Source organism: Bubalus kerabau, chromosome 2, assembly GCF_029407905.1.
Source record: "Bubalus kerabau isolate K-KA32 ecotype Philippines breed swamp buffalo chromosome 2, PCC_UOA_SB_1v2, whole genome shotgun sequence".
In the NCBI taxonomy this organism is placed as follows: Eukaryota; Metazoa; Chordata; class Mammalia; order Artiodactyla; family Bovidae; genus Bubalus; species Bubalus kerabau.
Genome location: NC_073625.1, coordinates 5861579 through 5877542, shown reverse-complemented (window position 1 = coordinate 5877542; position 15964 = coordinate 5861579). Strand labels below are relative to the sequence as shown.

General features: G+C 43.3%; 1 long non-coding RNA gene across 1 annotated transcript in view; it reads right to left on the bottom strand.

Moving 5' to 3' along the window:
• Positions 1-14408: 14408 nt before the first annotated feature.
• The window catches only part of LOC129644591 (uncharacterized), a 29361-nt gene continuing 27805 nt past the window's right edge, over positions 14409-15964 (bottom strand). Inside the window, exon 3 of the long non-coding RNA XR_008710857.1 lies at positions 14409-14536. This is a non-coding gene — a long non-coding RNA (uncharacterized LOC129644591). The remainder of the gene's footprint in view (positions 14537-15964) is intronic.

Genomic DNA, 15964 nt, shown 5'->3' with positions numbered 1-15964 from the left:
TAGGAAACAGTGGGAGAATTCCTCAGTGTTTCTCTAATAGTTCATGAGACACTCAAGTTCTTACCCCTTCCTACTGTGTGGTAGAAATAGACAATGTTAAAATTCAAAGAAATTCAAAGAACAAATTTTGAGAAGACAGACAATGGGCATATTACCAATCAATGAATGCTACCTTTCTTTTCTTGAAAAGAGCACTAAGGACAACAAAACAGTATCATGCGACAAGGCATCTATTTTTGTGCTGTGCTCAGTCACTCAGGCATTCTTTGGGGGATCTTCCCAACCCAGGGACCCAGGCTCTCTTGCATCTCCTGCATTGGTAATGGATTCTCCACCACTAACACCACCTGGGGAGCCCATGTATTTTTCATCTATATTTAATCAGTAAATACACTTTTATGGAACAAATGCTGGGTTTTGTCATGTTTCTTTCTACTGCCATTTCCCTTTCTTGCCATTTTAGCCATGCATTTAACTTTTCTGAGTTAAATAAACATATTTCTTCTGACTGAGATGGATTGTCTATGGATCTAAATTAATCTCAAAGTACTTTAGTACTTTTCATGCCAGAATTCATATTTTAGTAAACTATTAATAAGACAGGGGTTTTAGAGTAAATAATTCAATAGTGTAAAAGCTTGGTTGCAAGCTTTTTCAAATAATATAACATAACAAAAAAATCCATTTTTATTAAGATACCCAGGAAGATATAAATGTATGTTTTTAATAGTTCTAATATATTTTGGATATAGTACTTAAGCACTTCATACAAAGTCACAAAGACATGAAAAAGAAAAAGCAAAATGGTGAAAGAGAAATGAATTATAATCATAACTAAAGCAGTGGATTTCTCTCTGACACATCAAATAGGAAGAATGTCTCTGAATCCTGACAGACTGTTTCTTTCTCATTAGTGGCAATATTAGCTTCTGACTGACAGTTCTTATAAAAATTACTCTTGTACTGACACAAAGTCTTTAAATTCCTCAGTGCACTTTAGTTTTTAAAGTAACTCTTGATTCTTCTCACTAAAGGAGACAAGGAGATTCTGAGAAAGGAAATTCAGTCATAATCCATAAACCTAAATTTAGCCTGAAATTCAGTCACTACCAACTCTTTAGCCAGAGTTGTTAAAAAAAAAAAAAAAGGTAAGAAAATGCGTATTCAGTTTCCTTTCCTTTGATTTTCACTGTCAGGAAAATACTTGAGTTCAGTGAAATGGCCTGGATCAGACAGAAAAACACAGGAGAAGCAAAATCTATACATAACCCACCGGCTCAACAACCAATCCCCAGATCAGAGCTGATGATATTGTCATAGCTTCCAGGATTTTAGAAAAAAACACTAGAACTCTCAGCAAAGTGAACGAGATTGCCGTGCCAGTAGAAATAAAATGCAACTCAATCTTACTAAAATCCCCGTCTCTAAAGGCAACTATCGAATCTCTTTCCCATAGCATCAGATTGTTGAGGGGGGAAGATAGAGGATGAAAGCTAAGATTAGAAAGACCTGGAGAAACATGACTCAGAATGTAACAGAAAAAAGGGGGGCTACTTTCTGGAAGCAAATGGCTCCCAGTGACATGAGCAGCCTCAGCTTCTTGACTGAAAGCGATATTCTCCACGATGATGTAACTAGGCATGAAGACATGGTCTCCTTCCACCAGGCAGAGTTTGGACTGTGTCTTAGGTGACACTGGGGAATCACATTGATGACGCAAGGGCCGTGACGATTCTGAGAGCATCTGGCCCTGTCTTCAGGCATGGCGTTCTGAAGCAGGTGGAGCAAAGCATCATGACGTCCGAGCTCGGTGGAAATAAAGTACATATACACAAGCCACATATACTACATAAAAGTGTGACAACACGGCCACAATGACTGCATGTGGGGAGGGGCAATTACAGACTTTGGGAGTGACGTGTACACACCGCCATATTTAAAACAGGGAACAAGGCCCTACTGTACAGCACAGAGAACTCCACTCAATACTCTGTAATAACCTACATGGGAAAGGAATCTGAAGAAGAGTGGATATGTGTATGTGAGTGACTGATTCACTGTGCTGTACACCTGAAACCAACACAACAGTGTTCATCAACTACACTTCAATACAAACTAAAAAGTTAAAAAAAAAAGAAGAAAAGAAAATTGACAGCATGGTCTCCAACAGAGAAGTACAAACACACCACTGATGATAAAACAAGGGAGAGGAAACAAGGGCCAACGCATAACGCCACGTTCCTTCTTGTTTCAACGTTATCAGGATTCACGAGGTGCGTGAGTACCCGTGAGCTTGGGAAAACAGAGGCTTCACAAAGCAAGGCCACACAGACCCTGAAGAGCAAAAAGACGTTCAGAGCCAGAGAAGATGGGCTCCCCACAAGAGCCATTTCCATCAGGAGATGCAGGAAGATGCTCCTACCGAGATGGGAAGGGCAAGCGTGAGCAGAATGTTCATGTATTACATATTAGTATTATATATTATATATATACTATATTATTATATTATATATAATATGTAAATACACATATTTAGATATATTATATATCTTATATTATTATATTTATTATATATTTATAATTATATAGTATATTATTATGATATATATGTTAATATAAATATATAAATTATAAATATTCATATAAATATATATTTATATTTCATATATAAATTTTATAAATTTATAAATTATATATAATTTATATATATTTAAATATATGAAATATAAATATATATAATACAATACATATATACTATATATTATTATATTAATATATTATAATAATATATCATATAATTTATATAAAATATTTATTTAATTATATTTATATAAATTATAATTAATATATATCATATATTATTATATAATATATAATAACAATATAACAATAAGCCATAAATATAATATATAATAACTATAATATATATTATATATTTATAATAGAATACATTAACTTCTATAATTACAATTATTATATAATTATATAATATTCTATATTATATAATTATATATTATAAATTATAATATAATTATAATATATATTATTATATAATATAATCATAATATATAGTATAATTATAATATATTATAATGTATTATATAATCATATGTATTATATATAATTAACTATATATTATATTCTATATATATGATTATATATTATATTTATATAATTATATAGTATTTATATTATATGATATATATAATATATATAAAAGCACATATGACATGGGAGACTTAGCGTGACCCTGGCTGGGGAGGCATGGGAGGACAGAGCGGACCTCCCTCTCTGCCAGTCTGCTCGTCACCAGACAGTGCTGGCCACAAGGAAGGAGAGAAATGTGATGTTTCACGCCTGCTTGAATTTGTGACAGAGAGTTATGGTACACTTGTAATCTTTTTTATGACAAATATTCCCAAAGCCTCAAAAAGGTTGATGACAAAAGGGGTACCAGAAAGCTTTAATATTTTTTTTTTTTTTTGCCCAATATGTTTGGTGAAAAAGGAGGGTGGAGAGGGAATAGGAGAGGGAAAATATGGAAAAGCAAGCACCTCAGGGCGCAGCATACGACCTGTAGACTGTGATTTGAAGACAACACTAAAAACTCTTCTTTGCTTGTGTCCTAAAACTGCGTTTTTAACAAATACATCAAGTTCTTCCGCAGGGCCCCCTCTTTGTATGCTTCCATTAATGTGTTAACTTTACTGAGCACAGTCAGGAATAGCATTCGTTTTTCTCTATGACAAGAGAGTTGAGTTTCAGTGAAATAAGAGAGTCTTGGCATTTAGGGTTCCTGAGCTGGATGAACACAGAACATGATAAGGAACAGAGTGGGACAGTTTTTAAAACAAAGAAAACCTGACTCTATCGTGATTTTGTTGGAAGACATTACCAAAGCTGAAGTGCCTTCCCCTCCTCCAACCCCTGACAACCTCCAGTTCAGACAGAGCAACCGAAAGGGAGGAGGCAGGCAGCTGGCCTTGCTGCAGACACAGAAATATAGTAAAATCATTACCTAGTTTGAAGCTCCAATACTGTGGCCATCTGATGTGAAGAGCACCTCGCTGGAAAAGACACTGACGCTGGAAAAGATTGAAGGCAGGAGAAGGGGGCAGCAGAGGATGAGATTGTTGCATAGTATTACCAACTCAATGGACATGAGTTTTAACAAACTTGACGAGACAGTGAAGGACAGGGAAGCCTGGTGCACGCAGTCCATAGGGTCGCAAAGAGTTGGACACGACTGAAGCGACTTAGCATGCATGCATGCACAATGACTGAACAACTTTGAAATCATTTTTTATCCTAAAAAAAACACCTTAATTGGGATATAATTTATACACCACACAATTTACCTATTTATAGTGTACAATTCAATGTTTCAAGTTGTGTGACCAACACTACAATCAATTTTAGAACGCTTCCATTTACCCAACAGCCCCCAAAAAACTCATGCTCATCAGTAATCACTTTGCTTTCCTCTACCCACCCCTGGCCCTACACAACTGCTAACTTACTTTCTGTCTCTGTAGACTTGTCCATTATGGACATTTCACACAAATGGAAATCACATAACATGCGGCCTTTTTCAAACATTAAAAAAATGTCTGACCTCTTTCAAACATTTCACAGTGTGTTCAAGGTTCATTCATGTTGAATCACGTCTCATGACTTCATTTCTTTTCATTGCCAAATGATGTTCCATCATGTGGAGAGACCACATTTGTTTATCCATTCATCAGTTGATGGACATTCCCCGTGTTTCCACTTTTTAGCTATTATTAATGTAAATGATGCTGCTGAGAACATCAGTAGACATGCTTCATTTCTCTTGGGTACATTACTAGGTAGTAGAACTTCTCAGACACTGTATGTTCACCCTTTTGAGGAACTGCCACTGTTTTCGAAAGTGGTGTGCCATTTCACACTCCCACCAGCAATGTACAAGAGTTCTAGTTTCTCCACATCCCCACCAAGACATGTTCTGGCTGTGGTTTTGACTATAGCCATCCTAGTGAGTGTAAATTGGTAGCTCATTGTGGTTCTGACTTATGTTCCCCGAATGACTAATAATGAGTGATAATGTGTCTATACGCCCTTCATAAATCTGATTCAAAGCGTCTACTCATCTGTTACATGCATTCATACCTGTAAGCCCGCAGAGTTTCTTGGGGAACACAGCCACTGTTACAAGCAACTTCTTATCTGAGCTCAACAGTGTCCCAGCTCATGTTGAGATTCTTCAGTCTGAGTTAAGTGGTTCTGGGTAAGTTTGATTTTGGAGAAGTTAGAGAAGTGGGTAGGATCCAAAAAAAGGGTGAGAGCAGAATCATTTATTTGAAGGGGAAGTGACATCTTTACTGCTATGCGCAAGTCAGGGAAATACTTCTATGCCTTGTAAAGGCATCTCCACACAGTTCCTTCACCTAGGAAACTCTACTTACAGGCTCGAGTAAGGACACACCTAGGAAGCCCACATGAAAACACAGAGCAGGTAAAATGACTGGTGAGGGCAATCCAAGCAAAGCATCAGCCTCCGTGTGCTCAGGACTCACCCTCCTTCCCACAGGGGTGGGCCCTGGGCACGCCCAGCCCAGCCTGGCCTCTGTGCCCCCACTCCTGTGCTTAATATGTCCATAGCTCCGAAGTCCCTGAGGCAAGCACAAGACCGTGCGACCTGTGGCTCACAACCCTGACACCCATGGCCTCCTCTGGCTGGTTTTTGGCCCTGTACCACATTTTCACATTTTCAGAGGGCTTCCCTAGTAGCTCAGTTGGTAAAAGATCTGCCTGCAATGCAGGAGACCTGGGTTTGATCTCTGGGTTGGGAAGATCCCCTGGAGAAGGAAATGACAACCCACTCCAGCGTTCTTGCCTGGAGAATCCCATGGACAGAGGAGCCTGGCGGGCTACAATCAATGGGGTCGCAAGAGTTGGACGTGACTTAGTGGCTAAACCACCACCATCTCTCAGAGGAAGTCTGGGTCTGCAGCTCACTGGGTACCCATATTGAACTCTGACAGATGCCACCCTTGGTTTAGATCTGGCCACCGACTGATCCGTGCCTGGACCCCAGGTAGGCCCAGCATGGCTGCTCCTGTCTCGTGCCCTTCCCAACCGCGGACCTGCTTTAGATGGCAGGGTCCTGGGTCTCAGACCCGATGCCATAATCAGATGAAACGTTAGGGGTTTTGAGAGAAAACTGAGTATGTGGAAGGGATGTACACATTTGCAACCAGACAGCAGGCAGACTATAGTAGCAAATTGCACTGTCTAAAAACACTGCGTCTGGGGCTTTCCTAGTGGTCCAGTGGCTGAGACTTCACCCTCCAATGCAGGGGATACAGGTTCTATCCCTAGTCAGGGAGCTAAGCCCCACATGCTGCACAGCATGGCCAAAAAGTAATAAATAAATAAATATGATAAAAATGCTACATCAAGGAGCTTTTTCACAATAGGAAATAAATATTTTAATGAAAACCTTAAAGAACTTAAAAATACAAAAGCTACATCAGTATTTGGATTCCAAATGTTCTTTAATTACCTTGCCATCAAGAAGTAAAATTTATTCCTCCCCCCTCTGAAACTCAGAAAGCCTTTGCAATTGTCTCAATGGATAGAACCCTGTAGAAACACCACTGTGTTGTCAACTTCGAAAGGTGGATTTACAAAGGCAGGACTGCTTCCACCTGGTATCTTGGGCTGTTCAGCCTCGAACCCAGCCACTGTGTGCAGGGACTGTCCAGACCATGAGGAAAAGGAGTGTGTAGATGTCCCTGCCAACAGTCCCAGCAGGTAAGGTCTCAGCAGCCACCAAGCCTGTGAGGGATGCAAACTTCAGATGATTCTCATCCCCAGCTGTCAACCTCCCCCAGTTCTTGAGTCTTCTCTCTGAACCCCAGATTTCATGGAGCACAGGCAACCCCCGCCCCCCCAAGCTGTTTCCTGTCTGAATTTCTGACCCACAGAATCTGTAAGCAGAACATATGGCTGCTCTGGGCCACTAAGCTTGGGGTAATTTGTTGCACGTTTATAAGTAAACAGAACATCCACAAAGGATGATGGTGCCCAGGGTGTAACCCTCCTTATCATTTCAACATCTTTTTGCAAATGAGACTTAAAATGAACACCAAGAGCAACCTTGGAGGTGAGAGCTGTATCGAATGGCCACCCGAGGGCATGAGTGCATTTCCAAGAGCCAGCTGCACATTCGATTCTCTGTCTCCCGCAAGAACAAATGCGATGGGCAGAACAAGCTCTTTCTTACCATTTCCAAAGGTGGGAAGTGCAACTCCAGGACCACTGCCCACTGTCCAGCCTGAGGAGCGGTTCTCCACAGACACGTGTAGGGGCTGGACACTCTGCTCTCCGAAATCACCCAAAACTTCTGCTCATACCCACGTGATCAAGAGAGATCTACCTAGACAAGTTAGAAGTAGCCCCTCCATCCCACTGAAGACCTTCACTTACCTGCCTTGCATCTGCTCCCTCTCTCAATAGCATTACTCCACATTCTCTTTAGGAAATGACCTCCAGATAAATTGAATGATTAGCCACAACTCTCTGCCCCTCCCTACATCCATGCCCTTTGTGGTGTTCCTCCTGCTGCCTGCGAGAAATGTTTCCCAGTCTCGTGAGTCGAGGGCTTGGCTGTGTGGTTTTCTGTGGCCGATATGTGTGAGTGAAGGTGGCAGAGCGCTGGCCTGAGCCTGCGTTCTAAGCAGCAGCACTTTCCAGCCACCCGTCACCCATGTCATCATTACGGGCTTCCCTCAAGTGGTGAAGCTCATAAGAGAAAACCGCCATGGTCCACCTACCCTGTCCGTGGTACCCAAAAAAGAACGTTTGCTTTCACTTCCTACATTTCCAGGAAACCTCTGCTTTCTGTCTTATAGTTGGATAGGCTGCTGCTGCTGCTAAGTCACTTCAGTTGTGTCCGACTCTTAGTGACCCCATGGACTGCAGCCCAACAGGCTCCTCCACCCATGGGATTTTCCAGGCAAGAGTACTGGAGTGGGGTGCCATTGTCTTCTCCATGGTTAGGCTGACTTCCCTGTAATTCAACCCAGCACTTTCTAGCCTTTCCAAAAATCCCTTTTTTGTATCAGTATCTATTGTTTCCAACTAAAGTACAGTTGCTTGTATAGTGAAAGAAACATGACTGGGATATTTGGAATACATCTGTCTATTGAAAGAAATCGACATCTAATCCCCCTGAAGCAAAAACAGCCTGATTCAGAAGGAGGAAGCTCTGGAGAAAAAAAGAAAAAGGTGCTGGATGTTAAAAATTCAGCCTTTATCAAGTGCCCCGGGGGAAGGGGATGGAGTGTAGAATGTAAAAGGAACAGACTTTGACCTTCACCAGAAGATCCGTCATGCTTAAGGCTTATGCATAAGCCTCTGTATTCACAGAATGGGATTTGTACCACGGCTGGTCAATTAAGAGAAAGAAAAACTCCACAAATCAGTCACAGACCTCAGCTCTCTGCTTGCCAACCAAAGTAACCAAATCCTTAATAAGTATGCATAGCGTACATGCACACACACACACATGCACACACACACGTGCACACACGCACACACGCGCACACACGCATGCACACACACGCACATGCACACGCACACACGGACACGCGCACACACACACGCATACACACGCACACACACACACGCACACACTCACACAGCAAGACTTCCCAGCAAATGCAGCCAGAGACCAAATTAATCAGAAATCCCTGAGTTATTTTACACAGTGTGACCTGGGCTCAACACTGTGATTATTTCTGGGGCTGTTATATGGTATTTTTATACTAGTTTCCACACACCTTGCTACATTTCCCAGGTGTGATCCATCACATGTCATTCTCTTCGGGTTTCTCTCAGCTATTACCCTTGGCTGTGGGCTAACTGTGTGTAATTTCGCGACCCAGGCCAACACAGCGGCCTGCATGTTGTCTCCATTTCTCAAGCGTGGCAGGCGATGGATGTGGGGCTCCGTGAGAGCGCCCGGCCATTCATTCTGCAGGCGCAGCGGCCGCCACCTGCTGCCTATCCTTCCTTTGCCACAGAGATCGCTCCTCGTATTTATAAGGCATGAGGTTTTACTGACTGTTAATGTTAATACAAAGCACTCAGGTTTGACCTTACGTTCTCATTTTTCATTGCATGAAAAATAGAGCAGAAGAAACAGAAAATGGATTCTTAGTAGGCTTTCCTCAAAACACCTCCAGAAACTCAGATCTGAGTTTCAGGATCCTGAAATGCATTAAATACACAAAGCTAACAGGGGGACCCAGTCCATCCTAAAGAAAATCAATCCTGAATATTCATTGGAAGGATGGATGCTGAAGCTGGAGCTCCAATACTTTGGCCACCTGATGCGAAGAGTTGACTCATTTGAAAAGACCCTGACGCTGGGAGGGATTGAAGATGGGAGGAGGAGGGGATGACAGAGGATGAGATGGTTGGATGGCATCACTGACTCAATGGACATGAGTCTGAGTAAGCTCCGGGAGTTGGTGATGGACAGGGAGGCCTGGCGTGCTGCAGTCCATGGGGTCACAAAGAGTCAGACACGACAGAGTGACTGAACTGAACTGAACAGGGGGAAAAAGTACCAAATATAAGCCCATAATAAGAAACATATTTTAAGACTGTCTTAAAAAATATTGTCCTTAAAGTCTCTCCCTCCCCACCAGAAAATATACCATGAAGCAGAGAGCAAGCCCTCCCTAAAATGTAAGGCTGAAAAATGGAAATTTCCAAACCTACTTTTCTTTTATAGGGATCTGGAATTTAAGTAAACTAGAAAAAAAATGCAGACTTGGGGAAAAACAATGAGTGTGAGTAGTAGAACTTCAGCCTAAGTGAGGGGGCATTCCTGGGCCAAGGGAACCCCAAAAGCAAGTACACCATGTTGGTGGAGGGCAAAGGTTTTGGACATGTAGGCGCATGTTCATCCCCTAATATGTCTCATTACCCTGTTAGGAAGTCTCAATTATGAGGAGTCTACAATGCAAGGTTACAACTGTCTAATACATTTTTTAATGTACCTTTTAAACATACCTACCTTATACAAAGCAATTTCTGGCCAACTCTGAGACTTACAGAGCTGAGCAAAGTCAGCCTTGGTTTTCAGGGAGGCTGAACAATAAGGTGAACCAGCATAGTCCTCACCCATGTACAGTGGCAAGACGGGTAAAGGGCTCCATGTTGTTGACGGAAGAAAAGAGGCCCGGTGAGGAGGCGGAACAGGGCTGGCTGGATTCTGAGCTCCTGATGGAATCTTGGTGGCTGAGTGGGGGCCCTGGGGTTTGTTCAGCTCACATGATATTTTTAAAAATATTTTCTGTGAATTTGTTGTCAACATTGAAAACCTTTGGAATATTGCTTAGCTGGAATTCTGGCTTCTTTTTCAAACTCTGAGCTCCCTTTCCACCCGAGCAGTAATTACTGAGAGCAGGATAGGGTTTACAGCAGACACAGGCTCCCCAGCTTGCCGCAGTCCCTGCCATGCCCTGTTGCACCCAACACCAGGCCTGCTTCATTCCTTTCTTTTGTCTGTCCTGCACTATATGTGTGTGAACCTACCTTAAAGGACAGACAGGATGTCAACCAGAGCTGAAGAGGGAAGACCCGAGCGAAGGCCCAGAGGCAGAAAAGTTCAGCTTATGCTCAGGAAGCTGTGAGCAATCTTCCTGGGCTTAAAAATCAGATAAACTTAAAAAGTTTCCCAGGTGGCCCTAATGGTAAAGAACCCACCTCTCCATGCAAGAGATGCAGGAGATGCAGGTTCGATCCTGGGTTGGGAAGATCCCCTGGAGGAGAGCATGGCAACCCACTCCAGTATTCTTGTCTGGAGAATCCCACAGACAGAGGAGCCTGGTGGGCCATAGTCCAAAGTGCTGTAGAGTTGGACATGGCTGAAGCGACTTAGCACTCACACATGGTCAAAATGTGAAGTCAACTAGAATAGTCTGTCAGAGAACTGCCACCATGAGGAAGCTTCCAAAACAACAAATCAGAGGTGAGCAGAGGATTCCATTGTAGACATTCAGGTAGTTAAGTGTGGAAGGAGTGGCAAGATGGACACAGATTTAGTGGGCACTAAGCAGATGGTATGAATCAGGATTACTGAGATAGTGAGACAGGGAATGAGTGAAATGGATGGGGAGAAAAAAAAAGCCATCGAATGCCTCTGTGGCTGGAGTCCCAAGCTCAAAGTCCTTCAGGGACAAGCGTGTAACAGAAATGTAAGAGTCAGGTAGAAAAAAAAAAATCCCAGGTCAGTCGGTGCAGACTTTGATGAACTGGGGAAATGTGTATTCAAAATCAATTTATAGAATCAAACAAAAAAGCAGTGTACCCATTAAACAAATCATGTCAATGCAACAGAATTGGCAGCTGCCTGCCACGAATCTCGAAACTGGTTAAGAGAAATGAAAAGCCAAGCATAACCACAGTGAGACGGCACCTCACTCCTATCAAGATGGCCATTATCAAACAGAACACAAATAACAAATGCCGGCGAGGCTGTGGAGAATCGGGAAATCACGTGCACTGCTGATGGGAATGTCAACTGGTGAGGCCACTATGGAAAACAGTGTGAAGTTTCCTCAAAAAACTAAAAATAGAGCTACCATCAGTTCAGTTCAGTTCAGTCGCTCAGTTGTGTCCGACTCTTTGTGACCCCATGAATCACAGCACGCCAGGCCTCCCTGTCCATCACCAACTCCCGGAGTTCACTCAAACTCATGTCCATCAAGTTGGTGATGCCATCCAGCCATCTTATCCTCTGTCGTCCCCTTCTCCTCCTGCCCCCAATCCCTCCCAGCATCAGAGTCTTTTCCAATGAGTCAACTCTTCACATGAGGTGGCCAAGGTATTGGAGTTTCAGCTTTAGCATCAGTCCTTCCAAAGAACACCCAGGACTGATCTCCTTTAGAATGGACTGGTTGGATCTCCTTGCAGTCCCAGGGACTCTCGAGAGTCTTCTCCAACATCATATGATCCAGCAATTCCACTCCTGGGCATGTATCCAGAAAAAACAAACACATTAATTTGAAAAGACATACACATCACAGTGCTCACTGCAGCACCATTTATAACAACCAAGCTACGGAAGCAAACTAAGTGCTCGTCTACAGACGAACAGATAAAGAAGATGTGGTGCACGCAATGGAATATTACTAAGCCATAAAAAAGAAGGAAATTTTACCATTTACAACAATGTGGATGGACTAGGAGGTACGCTAAGTGAAATGTGTCAGACAGAGAAAGACCAGTACCCTAAATATTATCACTTATATGTGGAATCTGAAAAATACAACAAACTAGTGAATATAACAAAACAGAAATGGACACACAGATACAGAGAAGAAGCTAGTGGTTCCAGGAGGGGGAGGGGGAGGTGGGAGGGGCTTGATAGATGCACGGGATTGAGAGGCACAGACTGCTATACATGAAACAGATAAGCAACAGAGATATATTGTACAGCACAGGGAATATAGCCAATAGTTTATAACAACTTCAAATGGGGTATAACTTCTAAAAATGAATCACTATGTTGTACACCTGAACTTTTATAATATTGTAAATTAAATGTATCTCAACTTTAAAAAGGAGAAAAGAATTCTGCTGGGGAAAAAAGGAAGTGCATGCTTATGGGCTCAGCTTCCCAGGTGGCGCTAGTGGTAAAGAACCCGCCTGCCAATGCATGAGATGTAAGAGACGTGGGTCAGGAAGATCCCCTGGAGAAGGACATGGCAACCCACCCCAGTATTCTTGCCTGGAGAATCCCATGGACAGAGGGGCCTGATGGGCTACAGTCCATGGGGTCACAGAGAGTCAGGCACAACCGAAGCAACTTTGCATGTACGTACGTGCTTATGGCTCATCTCAGTAGAGTCCACCCAACCAAGGTGAACACAAGGGGAACTCAGGAGAGGAAGGCATGAGTCTTGATTTGGGAAATAAGAGATAAATGATAGAATCTTGGGATTGAAGGATCATAAATTCACCCATGTGTTGATAATCGCCAAGGCTGTGGAAGAAGATGAGAAAAGCAAGGGGAGAGGGTGGAAAGAGAATAGAGGCATCCCTCTCGGGGGCCTTGAGGATGAGTAAGAAAGAGGAGGTGAGAAGTGGATGGAGAAACAGGAAGAGAACTGAGATAGCACAGTGCCGAAAAAATTATAGAAGTGTTCAGGAAAGAGGAAATGATCTTCAACATGACACGACCTGTCTGTAATACTGTCCCCTTCCCAAAGACTCAGACCTTTCTCCCAAAAGTGATCGTTTCTGCAACAGCTTTCCACAGCTTCAAGTAAAAAGAATTCCAATTAAGTCTGTTCTTAGATCTTTGCTTTCTTCATCTCTGTCTCCAGGCAAAGGTCCCCACATACGACAGAGTCATTATATGAAATGAGGATTTTTCTTCAGGAGTTTTGTGTGTGTGTGTGTGTGTTTGCTTTTTACAGTTGCATCATTGTGATCTTTATAATGTCTCTCCTGTCCTCGCTCACAAATCTTTTCTTTGTGCTCAATTACTGCTGACAAGCCCCGAGCTTAAGACATGGGTACTTCTTACACAAAATGACATCACTGCAGAAGAGTTAACAAAAAGACTGGATCATTTCTGACATCACTGCAAGCCTGAAACGACGTTTTCAACCCCCAACTTGCCCCTGACTAAGCAGATACAGGTGACCGTGACACAGCATATTCTATGTGATCTCAAAATCCTATCCCACCCACCGCCTTTTTCAGCGGCATTCAGAGGCATTGGTGCCCAGAGAAGCCATGTCTCAGGGGCACCACTCACCTCTCCCTGAAAGCTGGGAAGTGAGGAGCAAGAGTGCAAAGATGCCCGAGTAAGCAGAAAAACTTCCCTGGGTGCCCGATGAAGGGAAGTCAGGATATATGACAGAGTTTCCTGCGCCTCCCTCTCAAAGCTGTAAATCTGAAATCGAATCCTCTTTATGGTTCCAACATCATCACTGAAGCCAAGATTACTCCTAAATCACCCAACTTGTATCCCAGATGACAACGTGCAGAGTTAGTGATTTTGCTTTAAAAATACATTAAGTAATTGTCCTCCTTACTTCCTTGAAAAGATGAAATAGCAAATAGGCACGGTGATACTATTTTCTAATTTGGGGAACATCTGTCACCCAGAACCTCATCAGAGAAACTGCAACGTCTGGCTCAGAAATGCTTTAACTCTCGGGGGCAGAAGAGGCGCGTGACAGCGAGCTTGCTCTAGCCGGCTCGAGAGCCCTGCAGGAGGCCCTGGACCTCAGTACGGCAGCAGCTCCTGAGACTCCCTGGGTTCCAGGGCTCCCCACGGCTTTTGAGGTGTTGCATCACCCCTCCCACCCTAGATGACCTCGCTGGCTGAGCACGTTCCTGACATCTTCCTTCTAGAGACAGGGATAAAGGACGTTGTTATTTTCCTTTTTCCATCAGTGGCAGTAAAGTTCCAAAGTAAATATGGCTGATGGAGCCAATATCACATACCTGAGACGGTCGGCACCTGGAAAGGGGAGGGACATGTGATTTAGAGTGAGTGCTCTCGCTCAAGGGCAAAAAACATCTCAGACTAGAAATGCTCCAACTTAATACCCAAAGTTGAAAATCAGATGGCAAGGCCCACTGTGCAAAGTGGCCCTTCTACAAGTTGATGGAGAAGCCGTCACTTCCACTCTGATGTAGCAGCCGTGGACACAGCAGTCCAGCCTCCTGGTCCTCAAACACATCAGCAATTGAATCGTGCCAGCCGCACTCCGTGCCTCTGGGCCGGCACGGTCCTCTCTTTCCTTCCTGACTTGGTGCAAATCCTGTCTTCCTTACGAGGCTCTCTTAACTTCCTGGCCCACAAGCATCACTTTCCTATAAACCTCTACCATCTTTTTAAACTGCAGGGTTCATCTTTGATCTGAATCCTACATGCACTCATAGAGGCCTCAGGTGAACGTCCATTCCCCACACCCACATCGGAAACCCCTAAGGACAGTGGCTCTCTGCACAGGACTTCGTTCCTCTACAAAGTTATGGTCAGGCCATGCGGCCAGTCCTCCTAATCGTAATCACCACCACCCTACATAGGAGGTCAGGCAAAGACACATGGCAAGACACAAGCAATTAAAACACAAAATGCTCAAGAGGCGTCTTTTATTATGTAAAAGAAACATGTATTCTCCTCCAGAGCACTATACCAATGAAATTCATGCTGCTCATTCCCCTGAAGCAAGAAACTCCACTCGAGGAAATGGAAGTTTCTGAGTTTTTCACAAGATCCCAGAAAGAATCTCTTAACATAGAAGCACTTCTTTTTCCTTCATCATCCAAATGACCATCATTTCTACTGGCTGATGTTTATCAGGTCGAGTCACGGGTCATTCTAAGGAGGCTGGAAATTTGCCTGCTTTCTTTTCTTCTTTCCTTCCTTCCTTCCTTCTGTCCCTCCTTCCTCCCTCTCTTCTTTTCCTTTTCATAACAGTGCCAGGCGCTGGTCTAGATTCTGAGAATACCATGGTGAATAGGACAAAAACCTTGCCCTCATGGAGCTGACGTTCCAATAAGACAGACAGACAGCACCTGTATGAGTAAGTAGTGAGCATCGTTTGATCTATGCTGTGGAAAGAAAACAGTCAGGGAAAGGAACTAGAGAATCCTGGGAGGATAAGGAGACAGAATGATCAGGGAGGCCTAAGAGGTGCCATTTGAATGGAAACTGGGGAATAACTGCAAGGTAGGTCCAAAGCCTCGGAGAAGGCAATGGCCCCCCACTCCAGTACTCTTGTCTGGAAAATCCCATGGACGGAGGAGCCTGGTAGGCTGCAGTCCATGGGGTTGCAAAGAGTCAGACACGACTGAGCGACTTCCCTTTCACGTTTCACTTTCAGGCATTGGAGAAGGAAATGGTAACCCACTCCAGTGTTCTTGCCTGGAGAATCCCAGG